The sequence below is a fragment of the Ylistrum balloti genome, unplaced genomic scaffold (assembly GCF_031769215.1).
Source record: "Ylistrum balloti isolate Yb309-2 unplaced genomic scaffold, AGI_CSIRO_Ybal_v1 Utg369820, whole genome shotgun sequence".
Lineage (NCBI taxonomy): Eukaryota > Metazoa > Mollusca > Bivalvia > Pectinida > Pectinidae > Ylistrum > Ylistrum balloti.
In genome coordinates this window covers 642,078-659,292 of record NW_026781988.1, presented here as the reverse complement: position 1 = coordinate 659,292, position 17,215 = coordinate 642,078, and positions in this window count along the sequence as shown.

Here is a 17,215-nt window from a genome sequence, read left to right as displayed (position 1 = left end):
TCAATCCTGGAGCACCTGTTGATAAGGCAGGTTTTTATAGATCGATGAAAACATTTCTGAAGTCACTTGACTTATAAGGCTTTAGAAATGCAGACCAATTTGATGCACACATAAATGTAGTTGAACGATGTTCGTATTTGAGAATGTTTCTCAAGAAAATACCACGCGGTCCTGGTGGTATATTCACCTTTATGTTTGACCCATTTCGTATTGAAAAATACGAAGGACATTTTTTTTTTTCAGCTGAAAAGAATATTTGGAATTATCGTCTAAGGTTTTAAATATTGGATATGAATGGAATTTCATTAATTTCTCACTTTAATCCCGACTCTATGTAAACGTTTTCCTTGCATATGAATATGTACGCTACAACAGACACGATCCTCTTTCATATGTTGTATTCATATAAGAACTGTGTTATTGTTTGTATTAGAATGTATGTAAATATCAATGTTGAAAATAATAATTTGTATAATACAGTAGGCAAAATCGTTAAAAAAGTTTGTTGAATTTGAAACGAATCCGTTTCAAGGCTCTCTCTCTCTCTCTCTCTCTCTATAAATATATATATGTCAAGATAATATCAACAGAGATGTTTAGCCGAGAACAATGCTGTTTCAATTTGTGAGTGTATACTGAGTGACTGTAAGTTGAAATTATGATGCCGTTTGACGAACTTTACCACTGATATATAACTAAATAACACACGGTGGCGGAATCACAGTGAGAGGTGTTTTATTCTGTAAGGCGATTTTATAAAATAGATGTTTTATATAACGGGACGTTTTATACCATAAGATACTCCATACCGTGAAATATTATACATCATAAGACGATTGACACCGTGGGATATTTCATTCGTAAAAACCTTTTTCTCATCGTAATATTATATTTAAATTGTTAGACGCTTAACACCATGGAACTCTTGACGATTCAAGATGTTTTATAGCGTAAAGCCTCGTGATACTTTTAGAATATGAACATTTCAACATTGTTATATACGCTTAATACATCAATTTTTACACGGTGAGATATTTTAATATTAATTGTATATTACATGTAGATCCCAGACAAGTAAGAATGTCGCACAAACATGTTATTGAGACACACGTGACCGAGTAAGTCACCAGGAGTAATATTATATAAATGATAACACATATTTATTTGATATCATACAGGACGTTATTCCTCTTTTTAACTTTAATATGTTTCAGTTTTGTTCAGTGACCGTGACGAATGATAAAATCAGTTATTTAGAAATGTTTATTCTATTTTAACACGAGATCCCAAGTCCATTAATTTGTAAGTTTATTAATATTGATCGCGTTTATGATATATTGAACTTAAATCATGCGAAGTTATTATCTTCTAAGCACCTGTGAGTTCTTACATCATAGCCAAAAGTAAATAACTCAACATCAAATTATTTTTCTCATTTATTATAAAAAAACAAACATCGAAAATTAAAATTCCATTGCAAAAAACCACCATTTCCGACAGAACTCCGTGTATCTCAACCAACCGTAAAATCACCACTAAAAACCATAATTCATTTAGTTTAACATTCTGTTTCCGACATGATATAAAGACGTTTGTGTGTATCTATAATTGTTTATAGAAGTTTGTGTGTCTCCGGTATTGTATAAAGACGTTTGTGTCTCTGCTATTGTATAAAGACGTTTGTGTGTCTCTGCTATTGTATAAAGACGTTTGTGTGTATCTATAATTGTTTATAGAAGTTTGTGTGTCTCTGCTATTGTATAGAGACGTTTGTGTGTCTCTGCTATTGTATAAAGACATTTGTGTGTCTCTGCTATTGTATAAAGACGTTTGTGTGTATCTATAATTGTTTATAGAGGTTTGTGTGTCTCCGTTATTGTATAAAGACGCTTGTGTGTCTCTGCTATTGTATAAAGACGTTTGTGTGTATCTATAATTGTTTATAGAAGTTTGTGTGTCTCCATTAAAGACGTTGTGTGTCTCTGCTAAAAAGATGTTTGTGTGTCTATAATTGTTTATAGAAGTTTGTGTGTCTCTGCTATTGTATAAAGATGTTTGTGTGTATCTATAATTGTTTATAGAAGTTTGTGTGTCTCTGCTAGTGTATAAAGAAGTTTGTGTGTCTCTGCTATTGTATAAAAAAGTTTGTGTGTCTCTGTTATTGTATAAAGAAGTTTGTGTGTCTCTGCTATTGTTTATAGAAGTTTCTGCTATTGTATAGAGACGTTTGTGTGTCTCTACTATTGTATAAAGACGTTTGTGTGTCTCTGCTATTGTATAAAGATGTTTGTGTGTCTCTGCTATTGTTTATAGAAGTTTGCGTGTCTCTGCTTTTGTATAAAGATGTTTGCGTGTCTCTGCTATTGTATAGAGACGTTTGTGGTCATTTGTGTGTTTGTGTGTATCTATAATTGTTTATAGAAGTTTGTATGTCTCTGCTATTGTATAAAAAAGTGTGTATGTCTCTGCTATTGTATAAAGACGTTTGTGTGTCTCTGCTATTGTATCAAGACGTTTGTGTGTATCTATAATTGTTTATAGAAGTTTGTGTACTCTACTATTGTATAAAGACGCTTGTATGTCTCTGCTATTGTATAAAGACGTTTGTGTGTATCTATAAGTGTTTATAGAAGTTTGTGTGCCTCTGCTATTGTATAAAGAGGTTTGTGTGTCTCTGCTAATGTTTATAAAAGTTTGCGTGTCTCTGCTTTTGTATAAAGACGTTTGCGTGTCTCTGCTATTGTATAAAGACGTTTGTGTGTCTCTGCTGTTGTATTAAGACGTTTGTGTGTATCTATAAGTGTTTATAGACGTTTGCGTGTCTCTGCTATTGTATAAAGGCATTTGTGTGTATCTATAATTGTTTATAGAAGTTTATGTGTCTCTGCTATTGTATAAAGACGTTTGCGTGTCTGCTATTGTATAAAGGCATTTGTGTGTATCTATAATTGTTTATAGAAGTTTATTTGTCTCTGCTATTGTATAAAGACGTTTGCGTGTCTGCTATTGTATAAAGACGTTTGCGTGTGTCTGCTATTGTATAAAGGCATTTGTGTGTATCTATAATTGTTTATAGAAGTTTATGTGTCTCTGCTATTGTATAAAGAAGTTTGCGTGTCTGCTATTGTATAAAGAAGTGTGTATGTCTCTGTTATTGTATAAAGACGTTTGTGTGTCTCCACTATTGTATAAAGGAGTGTATGGGTCACTACCACTGTGTACAGAGGTTTGTATATCTCTATCATAGTGTACAGAGGTTTGTATATCTCTATCATAGTGTACAGAGGTTTGTATATCTCTATCATAGTGTACAGAGGTTTGTATATCTCTATCATAGTGTACAGAGGTTTGTATGTCTCTATCATAGTGTACTGAGGTTTGTATGTCTCTATCATTGTGTACAGAGGTTTGTATGTCTCTATTATTGTGTACAGAGGTTTGTATATCTCTATCATAGTGTACAGAGGTTTGTATATCTCTATCATAGTGTACAGAGGTTTGTATGTCTCTATCACTGTGTACAGAGGTTTGTATATCTCTATCATAGTGTACAGAGGTTTGTATATCTCTATCACTACAGATGTTTGTATGTCTCTATCATTGTGTACAGAGGTTTGTATGTCTCTATCATTGTGTACAGAGGTTTGTATATCTCTATCACTGTGTACAGAGGTTTGTATATCTCTATCATAGTGTACAGAGGTTTGTATATCTCTATCATAGTGTACAGAGGTTTGTATATCTCTATCACTGTGTACAGAGGTTTGTATATCTCTATCACTACAGATGTTTGTATGTCTCTATCATAGTGTACAGAGGTTTGTATATCTCTATCACTGTGTACAGATGTTTGTATGTCTCTATCATTGTGTACAGAGGTTTGTATGTCTCTATCATTGTGTACAGAGGTTTGTATATCTCTATCATTGTGTACAGAGGTTTGTATGTCTCTATCATTGTGTACAGAGGTTTGTATATCTCTATCATTGTGTACAGGGGTTTGTATGTCTCTATCATTGTGTACAGAGGTTTGTATGTCTCTATCATTGTGTACAGAGGTTTGTATATCTCTATCATTGTGTACAGAGGTTTGTATGTCTCTATCATAGTGTACTGAGGTTTGTATATCTCTATCACTACAGAGGTTTGTATGTCTCTATCACTACAGAGGTTTGTATATCTCTATCATTGTATACAGAGGTTTGTATATCTCTATCATTGTGTACAGAGGTTTGTATGTCTCTATCATTGTGTACAGAGGTTTGTATATCTCTATCACTGTGTACAGAGGTTTGTATATCTCTATCATTGTGTACAGAGGTTTGTATATCTCTATCACTGTGTACAGAGGTTTGTATATCTCTATCATCAGAGGTTTGTATCTCTATCATAGTGTACAGAGGTTTGTATATCTCTATCATAGTGTACAGAGGTTTGTATATCTCTATCATAGTGTACAGAGGTTTGTATATCTCTATCATTGTGTACAGAGGTTTGTATATCTCTATCACTGTGTACAGAGGTTTGTATATCTCTATCATAGTGTACAGAGGTTTGTATATCTCTATCATAGTGTACAGAGGTTTGTATATCTCTATCACTGTGTACAGAGGTTTGTATATCTCTATCATAGTGTACAGAGGTTTGTATATCTCTATCATAGTGTACAGAGGTTTGTATATCTCTATCACTGTGTACAGAGGTTTGTATATCTCTATCACTACAGATGTTTGTATGTCTCTATCATTGTGTACAGAGGTACAGAGGTTTGTATGTCTCTATCATTGTATACAGAGGTTTGTATGTCTCTATCATTGTGTACAGAGGTTTGTATATCTCTATCACTGTGTACAGATGTTTGTATGTCTCTATCATTGTGTACAGAGGTTTGTATATCTCTATCACTACAGAGGTCTGTATATCTCTATCACTACAGAAGTTTGTATATCTCTATCATTGTATACAGAGGTTTGTATATCTCTATCATTGTGTACAGAGGTTTGTATGTCTCTATCATTGTGTACAGAGGTTTGTATATCTCTATCACTGTGTACAGAGGTTTGTATATCTCTATCACTACAGAGGTTTGTATATCTCTATCACTGTGTACAGAGGTTTGTATGTCTCTATCATTGTGTACAGAGGTTTGTATATCTCTATCACTGTGTACAGAGGTTTGTATATCTCTATCATAGTGTACAGAGGTTTGTATATCTCTATCATAGTGTACAGAGGTTTGTATATCTCTATCACTGTGTACAGAGGTTTGTATATCTCTATCATAGTGTACAGAGGTTTGTATATCTCTATCATAGTGTACAGAGGTTTGTATATCTCTATCACTGTGTACAGAGGTTTGTATATCTCTATCATAGTGTACAGAGGTTTGTATATCTCTATCATAGTGTACAGAGGTTTGTATATCTCTATCACTGTGTACAGAGGTTTGTATATCTCTATCACTACAGATGTTTGTATGTCTCTATCATTGTGTACAGAGGTTTGTATGTCTCTATCATTGTGTACAGAGGTTTGTATGTCTCTATCACTGTGTACAGAGGTTTGTATATCTCTATCACTGTGTACAGAGGTTTGTATATCTCTATCACTACAGATGTTTGTATGTCTCTATCATTGTGTACAGAGGTTTGTATGTCTCTATCATTGTGTACAGAGGTTTGTATATCTCTATCATTGTGTACTGAGGTTTGTATGTCTCTATCATTGTATACAGAGGTTTGTATGTCTCTATCATAGTGTACAGAGGTTTGTATGTCTCTATCATTGTGTACAGAGGTTTGTATATCTCTATCACTGTGTACAGAGGTTTGTATGTCTCTATCATAGTGTACAGAGGTTTGTATATCTCTATAACTATGTACAGAAGTTTACGTGTCTCTATCACTATGTACAGAAGTTTACGTGTCTCTATCACTATGTACAGAAGTTTACGTGTCTCTATCACTATGTACAGAAGTTTACGTGTCTCTATCACTATGTACAGAAGTTTACGTGTCTCTATCACTATGTACAGAAGTTTACGTGTCTCTATCACTATGTACAGAAGTTTACGTGTCTCTATCACTATGTACAGAAGTTTACATGTCTCTATCACTATGTACAGAAGTTTACGTGTCTCCACCACTATGTACAGAAGTTTACGTGTCTCTATCACTATGTACAGAAGTTTACGTGTCTCTATCACTATGTACAGAAGTTGACGTGTCTCCACCACTATGTACAGAAGTTGACGTGTCTCCACCACTATGTACAGAAGTTGACGTGTCTCCACCACTATGTACAGAAGTTGACGTGTCTCCACCACGTCTTCAGAGTGATTGACTTCTGTTCATGTGACGTGATTACCATTATGTTTTCTGGTCAATGCGCAGATATATTTTCCTTTACTTTTTCTTTTCACAATTGCGATGTTTAGCCTGTAAAATGTTCTTGGTAACAAAGAAAGTGAACTCTGTCTGTTGTGTGCACATATCTACAACATCATGTAGATATTTGTGATTATTGTCTCTGGACACGAATCTAGGGCGTGTTGCCGTTAGATCCATCACAAATAACTTACCCGTACCCTAGCAGTGGGACACCAAATCAAAGGACTTGGGAGTGTTTAATATTATTTTATATCAGGTTCCCCCGGTTGTCGACTTCAATGCATTTTCCAACCTATATCCTGCCGGAGGCTTTGAAGTACATAGTTTGTGCATCAGTAACTTAGTATTACACAACTTAGGTAAACGACAAAACATTTCTCTCTCGGGATCTCCTCATAGTTATCTTTGGCGTAAAAAGGAGTTTATCGATACCATCTATGTTTAAAATCACATCAAATGTTTCCTATGTAAACTCATCACCTCAGTTATGTCAGATACAAGATGTATGTACCGTAACTATATCAGACACAAGACGTATGTACCGTGATTATATCAGACACTAGATGTTTGTACCGTAATTATATCAGACACAAGACATATGTACCGTGATTATATCAGACACAAGACATATGTACCGTGATTATATCAGATACAAGACGTATGTACCGTGATTATATCAGACACAAGACGTATGTACCGTGATTATATCAGACACAAGACATATGTACCGTGATTATATCATACACAAGACATATGTACCGTGATTATATCAGACACAAGATGTATGTACCGTGATTATATCAGACACAAGATGTATGTACCGTGATTATATCAGATACAAGACATATTTACCGTGATTATATCAGACACAAGACATATGTACCGTGATTATATCAGATACAAGATGTATGTACCGTGATTATATCAGACACAAGATGTATGTACCGTGATTATATCATACACAAGACATATGTACCGTGATTATATCAGACACAAGACGTATGTACCGTGATTATATCAGACACAAGACATATGTACCGTGATTATATCATACACAAGACATATGTACCGTGATTATATCAGACACAAGATGTATGTACCGTGATTATATCAGACACAAGACATATGTACCGTGATTATATCATACACAAGACATATGTACCGTGATTATATCAGATACAAGACATATGTACCGTGATTATATCAGATACAAGATGTATGTACCGTGATTATATCAGACACAAGATGTATGTACCGTGATTATATCATACACAAGACATATGTACCGTGATTATATCAGACACAAGACGTATGTACCGTGATTATATCAGACACAAGACATATGTACCGTGATTATATCATACACAAGACATATGTACCGTGATTATATCAGACACAAGATGTATGTACCGTGATTATATCAGACACAAGATGTATGTACCGTGATTATATCAGACACAAGACATATGTACCGTGATTATATCATACACAAGACATATGTACCGTGATTATATCAGATACAAGACATATTTACCGTGATTATATCAGACACAAGACATATGTACCGTGATTATATCAGATACAAGATGTATGTACCGTGATTATATCAGACACAAGATGTATGTACCGTGATTATATCATACACAAGACATATGTACCGTGATTATATCAGACACAAGACGTATGTACCGTGATTATATCAGACACAAGACATATGTACCGTGATTATATCATACACAAGACATATGTACCGTGATTATATCATACACAAGACATATGTACCGTGATTATATCAGACACAAGATGTATGTACCGTGATTATATCAGACACAAGACATATGTACCGTGATTATATCATACACAAGACATATGTACCGTGATTATATCAGACACAAGACATATGTACCGTGATTATATCAGACACAAGATGTATGTACCGTGATTATATCATACACAAGACATATGTACCGTGATTATATCAGACACAAGACATATGTACCGTGATTATATCAGACACAAGATGTATGTACCGTGCTTATATCAGACACAAGATGTATGTACCGTGATTATATCAGACACAAGATGTGTGTACCGTGATTATATCAGACACAAGATGTATGTACCGTGATTACATCAGACACAAGATGTATGTACCGTGATTACATCAGACACAAGATGTATGTACCGTGATTATATCAGACACAAGATGTATGTACCGTTATTTCATCAGACACAAGATGTATGTACCGTGATTATATCAGATACAAGACATAAGTACCGTGATTACGCTGGTCATGAGACTTGTCTACCGTGATTCTATCAGACATGAGGTGAAAGTTATATGGCTTTGATGTGACGGCATGTTTTTTAGAAATGAAGGACAATGCTTGATGGAGACAAGGCTACACAGTAACAGGGTAATGATTTCATCCGAAAGGGTTTCTACTTCAACTAAGCCAGGCTATGAATTATGTGGTTTAAGGTTGCAGCGTCAAGGAAATACATCTAACACGCGATGGAAGTAAGTTATGACAAGAGGACAATAAGATTTGACGTGGGTGAAATAAGGCAAGAACAATAAGACATATAGAAGGGACTTAAGACTGTGGCTTGAAGGGACTATACCCAGTGAGTACAATATAACAATGACTAAGGGAAATCAGGCATCAGGGATAGTTATATCATTGACTTGAAGAAAATAACCTTACTGCCTGATGGCTTGAGGGAATTTCTTATGCTATGATGTTAAAGAACGGGTACGGGTTAAGGGAATTTTGGTCTCTGCTAGAACCTAACCAAAGGTAAGGGATTAATGCAAACAAAAGGTTAACTAAAAGTCAGGGGTCAATGCAAACCAAAGGTCAAGGGTAAGACAAACCAAAGGTCAGGGGTTAGGGTTGTTTCATATTCTAGGTTTGATAAACCAAAGGTCGGGGGTAAGACAAATCAAAGGTTAGGGGTTAGGGCTGTTTCATATTCTAGGTTTGATAAACCAAAGGTCGGGGGTAAGACAAACCAAAGGTCAGGGGTTAGGGTTGTTTCATATTCTAGGTTTGTTAAACCAAAGGTCGGGGGTAAGACAAATCAAAGGTCAGGGGTTAGGGCTGTTTCATATTCTAGGTTTGATAAACCAAAGGTCGGGAGTAAGACAAACCAAAGGTCGGGGGTAAGACAAACCAAAGGTCAGGGGTTAGGGTTGTTTCATATTCTAGGTTTGTTAAACCAAAGGTCGGGGGTAAGACAAACCAAAGGTCGGGGGTAAGACAAACCAAAGGTCAGGGGTTAGGGTTGTTTCATATTCTAGGTTTGTTAAACCAAAGGTCGGGGGTAAGACAAACCAAAGGTCGGGGGTAAGACAAACCAAAGGTCAGGGGTTAGGGTTGTTTCATATTCTAGGTTTAATAAACCAAAGGTCGGGGGTAAGACAAACCAAAGGTCGGGGGTAAGACAAACCAAAGGTCAGGGGTTAGGGTTGTTTCATATTCTAGGTTTAATAAACCAAAGGTCGGGGGTAAGACAAACCAAAGGTCAGGGGTTAGGGTTGTTTCATATTCTAGGTTTGTTAAACCAAAGGTCAGGGGTAAGACAAACCAAAGGTCAGGGGTTAGGGTTGTTTCGTATTCTAGGTTTGTTAAACCAAAGGTCGGGGGTAAGACAAACCAAAGGTCGGGGATAAGACAAACTAAAGGTCGGGGATAAGACAAACTAAAGGTCAGGGGTTAGAGTTGTTTCATATTCTAGGTTTAATAAACCAAAGGTCGGGGGTAAGACAAACCAAAGGTCAGAGGTTAGGGTTGTTTCATATTCTAGGTTTGTTAAACCAAAGGTCGGGGGTAAGACAAACCAAAGGTCGGGGATAAGACAAACTAAAGGTCGGGGATAAGACAAACTAAAGGTCAGGGGTTAGGGTTGTTTCGTATTCTAGGTTTGATAAACCAAAGGTCGGGGGTAAGACAAACCAAAGATCGAGGGTAAGACAAACCAAAGGTCAGGGGTTAGGGTTGTTTCATATTCTAGGTTTAATAAACCAAAGGTCGGGGGTAAGACAAACCAAAGGTCAAGGGTAAGACAAACCAAAGGTCAGGGGTTAGGGTTGTTTCATATTCTAGGTTTAATAAACCAAAGGTCGGGGGTAAGACAAACCAAAGGTCAAGGGTAAGACAAACTAAAGGTCAGGGGTTAGGGTTGTTTCATATTCTAGGTTTGTTAAACCAAAGGTCGGGGGTAAGACAAACCAAAGGTCGGGGGTAAGACAAACCAAAGGTCAGGGGTTAGGGTTGTTTCGTATTCTAGGTTTGATAAACCAAAGGTCAGGGGTTAAGGCTTTTCGGTATATAGCTACCATATACTGATCGATATTCAGTGTGGATACTATGTATCCTAATTAATACGAAATGTCGATACCCTGTATTTTGGATATTAGAGATTTTTAAAAATATGAAATATATGCTATGATGTTTTAAGTGTAAAGTAAAGACTACAGTGAATTAGAAATTCAAAATCTTACAGCAAATTTCTTTTACTGCTGAGCAACTTTGTCTTCACTGAAATCTATCATGCAATATCTTGTGTGATGGACTGACGGGACTAGAGAGTACAAAGAAACACAATCAAACCTCTGCCCCACCCTTGGTGTCTTCACTGCACATCCATCGGGTTACGCTCTAGTTTATGTCAAATTTCTGAGGGACGGCATCTAAATTATCAACTCTCACGCGATCTGGATTTTTTTTTAATAATCAAAATGTTTCTGACGTATTTGTTCCTTTTGATATTATCCAACGGGAATGTTTCGAATGTAATTTAGAATTTTTTCTCCCTTTCCAATTCAAAGTGTTTGTGACGTGTTTTTCTTTTTGTTCGTTTTATTCAATCGAGATGACATTTGACGCCCGGTTTTAAGACGAATCTAGTCCGAATCGCAAACACGGATATCTGTTCATTTCAATTTGAGCCTCTTTAATCTGGTACGTGATATGATTGTCAGGAATAATAACAAAATCAACAGATACACAGGGTGGGAGACTGTGACAAGACAAACAGTGATATCGAGAGTGGCACTGAATGGGAGAGTATGACAAATTCAACAATGTCACTAAGTGGAAGACTGTGAAAAAAAGAAACAGTGACATCGAGGTTGTCACTGAGGAGAGCGGGTGACAAGAAAAACATTTCCACTCAATGGGAGAGTGTAGTAACAAGAATAACAGTGGCATTGTTGGGAGGGGGGAGGGGTAGAGTAGTGGTAAGAACAGCAGTGGTACTGAGTGAGAGAGTGTAATAACAAGAACAGCAGTGTCACTGTTGGGGGGAGTGTAGTGACAAGAACAGCAGTGTCACTGGGTGGGGGAGAGTGTAGTAAAAAGAAAAACAGTGGCATTGTTGAGGGAGAGTGTAATGACAAGAACAACAGTGTCATTGTTGGGGGAGAGTGTAATGACAAGAACAACAGTGTCATTGTTGGGGGAGAGTGTAATGACAAGAACAACAGTGTCATTGTGGGGGAGAATGTTGTGACCAGAAAAAGAATGACTCTGAGTGGGAGAGTGTAATAACAAGAACAACTGTGTCACTGTTGGAGGAGTGTAGTGACAAGAACAGCAGTGTTACTGAGTGGGAGAGTGTAACGACAAGAACAACAGTGTCATTGTTGAGGGAGAGTGTAATGGCAAGAACAACAGTATCATTGTTGAGGGAGAGTGTAATGACAAAAACAACAGTGCCATTGTTGAGGGAGAGTATGATGACAAGAACAACTGTGTCACTGTTGGAGGAGTGTAGTGACAAGAACAGCAGTGTTTCTGAGTGGGAGAGTGTAGTAACAAGAACAACAGTGTCATTTTTGGGGGAGAGTGTAATGACAAGAACAACAGTGTCATTGTGGGGGAGAATATTGTGACCAGAAAAAGAATGACTCTGAGTGGGAGAGTGTAATGATAAGAACAACTGTGTCACTGTTGAAGGAGTGTAGTGACAAGAACAGCAGTGTTACTGAGTGGGAGAGTGTAATGACAAGAACAACAGTGTCATTGTTGAGGGAGAGTGTAATGACAAGAACAACAGTTTCATTGTTGAGGGAGAGTATGATGACAAGAACAACTGTGTCACTGTTGGAGGAGTGTAGTGACAAGAACAGCAGTGTTACTGAGTGGGAGAGTGTAGTAACAAGAACAACAGTGTCATTTTTGGGGGAGAGTGTAATGACAAGAACAACAGTGTCATTGTGGGGGAGAATATTATGACCAGAAAAAGAATGACTCTGAGTGGGAGAGTGTAATGACAAGAACAACTGTGTCACTGTTGGAGGAGTGTAGTGACAAGAACAGCAGTGTTACTGAGAGGGAGAGTGTAGTAACAAACAACAGCGCCACTGTTGGGGGGTGGGGGGTGGGGGGGGGGGGAGGGGAGTGTAGTGACAAGAACAACAGTGTCACTGTTGGAGGAACTTAGTAACAAGAACAACAGTGTCACTGTGTTGGATAGAGAGAAGTTTCAAAACCAAGAACGTCAATTAGGATAGGTTAAATAACATACAAAAATGCTCATTGAACGCAGATATGACATGAAAAAAGTGATATATTTACAAGTATATGTCACATCATGTCAATATTTAAGTCGAGTTTGTACCAAGACACCGAATAGCTAGACTATGTGAGTATTACGTAATGTGTTTGTATTTTGGGAGTGACAGCTGACCGTTAATGACGTAGTCGAGTAGCTATTAAATGCCAATTCCACGTATCTGCATTTTTTACCTGAAACTTTTCTACCCGGATTTAAATTAATATGTTTGCGATATTCGGCCTAGGTTTAAATATTTCGTACTTGTATTTTCTTATTTGTTGTTAGTTAAAAGGACTAGGTTATGAATCAGAGTTATACATGGTATCACACATGCTGATGGCAGGATTTAACAGCCGGTTGTTAAATTCAATAGCACTTTTAATGAGTTTTCTAAGCTTTCATCAAATGTCAAGCGGTACGGTTTACTTCTAACTCTGTCACTATGTTAACAATGTCGAACATCGAGGTTTGTCCCATGGACGTAATACAGAATGCGCCTGAAAAATAAGGTTAAAAGACAATGATACATAAGGGATCTTACATAAGTCACAATTTGATTTTATCTTTTTTTTTATTTATTTTATTTTTGAGTAAATTTATTCATTAAAACATTCTAAGAATATTGTTTATTTCAGTGAGCTAAAATGAAAAAAAAGAAATCGTTACGAGTTTCAGAAATTACCTATCAAATGGAAACCAATCGAAACCCCTTTTTATTACATGATTGATTTTCAACGAATATCGTAGAAAACGGATATTTAAACGTCAAACTTGAAGGTATATCCGCTGTATATCTATGGTGTCCATTGTTGTCACCATGCCAGCTGTGAATGTATGACGTCATTTCATTGTCTAAAGTGACTATACAAAAAGTTACATCACATGCGTAATTTTAAAATAACAAAGAAATCCTGTGATAGAAGACAAATGTGGCAATCATTACGGCATCATTCCACTTGACATATCAATTACAGAAAGAAGGCAATATACCTGGCCAAAAATAAAGATCTCAAGGATGTATGATGGACCAGTTTGTAGAAAAGGAGTCGTCAACTGACGGGTTCAATAGATGCAATCTAATGAAAATTATTAGGAAATTTAACGGTCGTCAGAGATCACATTCAGAAATACTATATTTCTTTGTGCGATATGAAGCTGGACGTGTTTGCTGCTCGTAAGTAGCCTGTTGGTTCAATTGTTGAACATATTGTCCTCGTTTTATGACATTACTTGTATAAGATGACAAAAAGAATGAAAAAAGAAGATGAAAAAGAAGAACCTTACTCTTCCGGCACATCTGGTCTTATTATCTTTGAACATTTTCAGGAGTCCTAGTTTTATTGAATTTGACTTTGGATTATATTGTTTTGAAATGTTGGTATTTTCTTGATGTGATTTTAGACCATTTATATGTTACGACGTAACTTTACAGAGATAATTCCAGATGATACAGGGTTATGACGTATCATTATAGAGATAATTAAAGATGACACAGGGTTATGACGTAACTTTACAGAGATAATTAAAGATGATACAGGATTGTGACGTAACATTATAGCGATAACTAAAGATGATACAGGATTGTGACGTAACTTTACAGAGATAATTAAAGATGATACAGGATTGTGACGTAACATTATAGCGATAACTAAAGATGATACAGGATTGTGACGTAACTTTACAGAGATAATTAAAGATGATACAGGATTGTGACGTAACATTATAGCGATAACTAAAGATGATACAGGATTGTGACGTAACTTTACAGAGATAATTAAAGATGATACAGGATTGTGACGTAACATTATAGCGATAACTAAAGATGATACAGGATTGTGACGTAACTTTACAGAGATAATTAAAGATGATACAGGATTGTGACGTAACATTATAGCGATAACTAAAGATGATACAGGATTGTGACGTAACTTTACAGAGATAATTAAAGATCAAACAGGGTTATGACGTAACTTTACAGAGATAATTAAAGATGAAACAGGGTGGTGACGTAACATTATAGCGATAATTAAAGATGATACAGGATTGTGACGTAACATTATAGCGATAACTAAAGATGATACAGGATTGTGACGTAACTTTACAGAGATAATTAAAGATGATACAGGATTGTGACGTAACATTATAGCGATAACTAAAGATGATACAGGATTGTGACGTAACTTTACAGAGATAATTAAAGATGATACAGGATTGTGACGTAACTTTACAGAGATAATTAAAGATGATACAGGATTGTGACGTAACTTTACAGAGATAATTAAAGATCAAACAGGGTTATGACGTAACTTTACAGAGATAATTAAAGATGAAACAGGGTGGTGACGTAACATTATAGCGATAATTAAAGATGATACAGGATTGTGACGTAACTTGATACAGGATTGATAACTTAAAGATGATGATACAGGATTGTGACGTAACATTATAGCGATAACTAAAGATGATACAGGATTGTGACGTAACTTTACAGAGATAATTAAAGATGATACAGGATTGTAACGTAACATTATAGCGATAACTAAAGATGATACAGGATTGTGACGTAACTTTACAGAGATAATTAAAGATGAAACAGGGTTATGACGTAACTTTACAGAGATAATTAAAGATGAAACAGGGTGGTGACGTAACATTATAGCGATAATTAAAGATGATACAGGATTGTGACGTAACATTATAGCGATAACTAAAGATGATACAGGATTGTGACGTAACTTTACAGAGATAATTAAAGATGATACAGGATTGTGACGTAACATTATAGCGATAACTAAAGATGATACAGGATTGTGACGTAACTTTACAGAGATAATTAAAGATGATACAGGATTGTGACGTAACATTATAGCGATAACTAAAGATGATACAGGATTGTGACGTAACTTTACAGAGATAATTAAAGATGATACAGGATTGTGACGTAACATTATAGCGATAACTAAAGATGATACAGGATTGTGACGTAACTTTACAGAGATAATTAAAGATGATACAGGATTGTGACGTAACATTATAGCGATAACTAAAGATGATACAGGATTGTGACGTAACTTTACAGAGATAATTAAAGATGAAACAGGGTTATGACGTAACTTTACAGAGATAATTAAAGATGAAACAGGGTGGTGACGTAACATTATAGCGATAATTAAAGATGATACAGGATTGTGACGTAACTTTACAGAGATAATTAAAGACGATACAGGATTTTGACGTAACATTATAGCGATAACTAAAGATGATACAGGATTGTGACGTAACTTTACAGAGATAATTAAAGATGATACAGGATTGTGACGTAACATTATAGCGATAACTAAAGATGATACAGGATTGTGACGTAACTTTACAGAGATAATTAAAGATGATACAGGATTGTGACGTAACATTATAGCGATAACTAAAGATGATACAGGATTGTGACGTAACTTTACAGAGATAATTAAAGATGATACAGGATTGTGACGTAACATTATAGCGATAATTAAGATGATACAGGATTGTGACGTAACTTTACAGAGATAATTAAAGATGAAACAGGGTGATGACGTAACATTATAGAGATAATTAAAGATGATACAGGATTGTGACGTAACACTATAGCGATAATTAAAGATGATACAGGATTGTGACGTAACTTTACAGAGATAATTAAAGATGATACAGGATTGTGACGTAACTTTACAGAGATAATTAAAGATGAAACAGGAGTGTGACGTAACTTTACAGAGATAATTAAAGATGATACAGGATTGTGACGTAACATTATAGCGATAATTAAAGATGATACAGGATTGTGACGTAACTTTACAGAGATAATTAAAGATGATACAGGATTTTGACGTAACATTATAGCGATAATTATAGATGATACAGGGTTATTACGTACCATTATACAGACAATTCCGGATGATACACAGTCGGGACACATCGTTATAGATGCAATTCCAGATGTCAGATACATATAGTTGTTTTGGATCTTGAGTTCCATGATATTTTGTGTGTAATTAGTAGTATCCGTAGGCGTGGAATAATTAACAGTCTCTTAAGACATGAACTTGTATGTCAGATCGTGAATAAGACATTTCCTCTTCTCTAACAGGTAAAATAGGTCTGAATAGACCTGATCAGACCGTGTCTAAGACATTTCCTTTTCTCTAACAGGTAAAATAGATCTTAATAGACCTGATCAGACCGTGTCTAAGACATTTCCTCTTCTCTAACAGGTAAAATAGATCTGA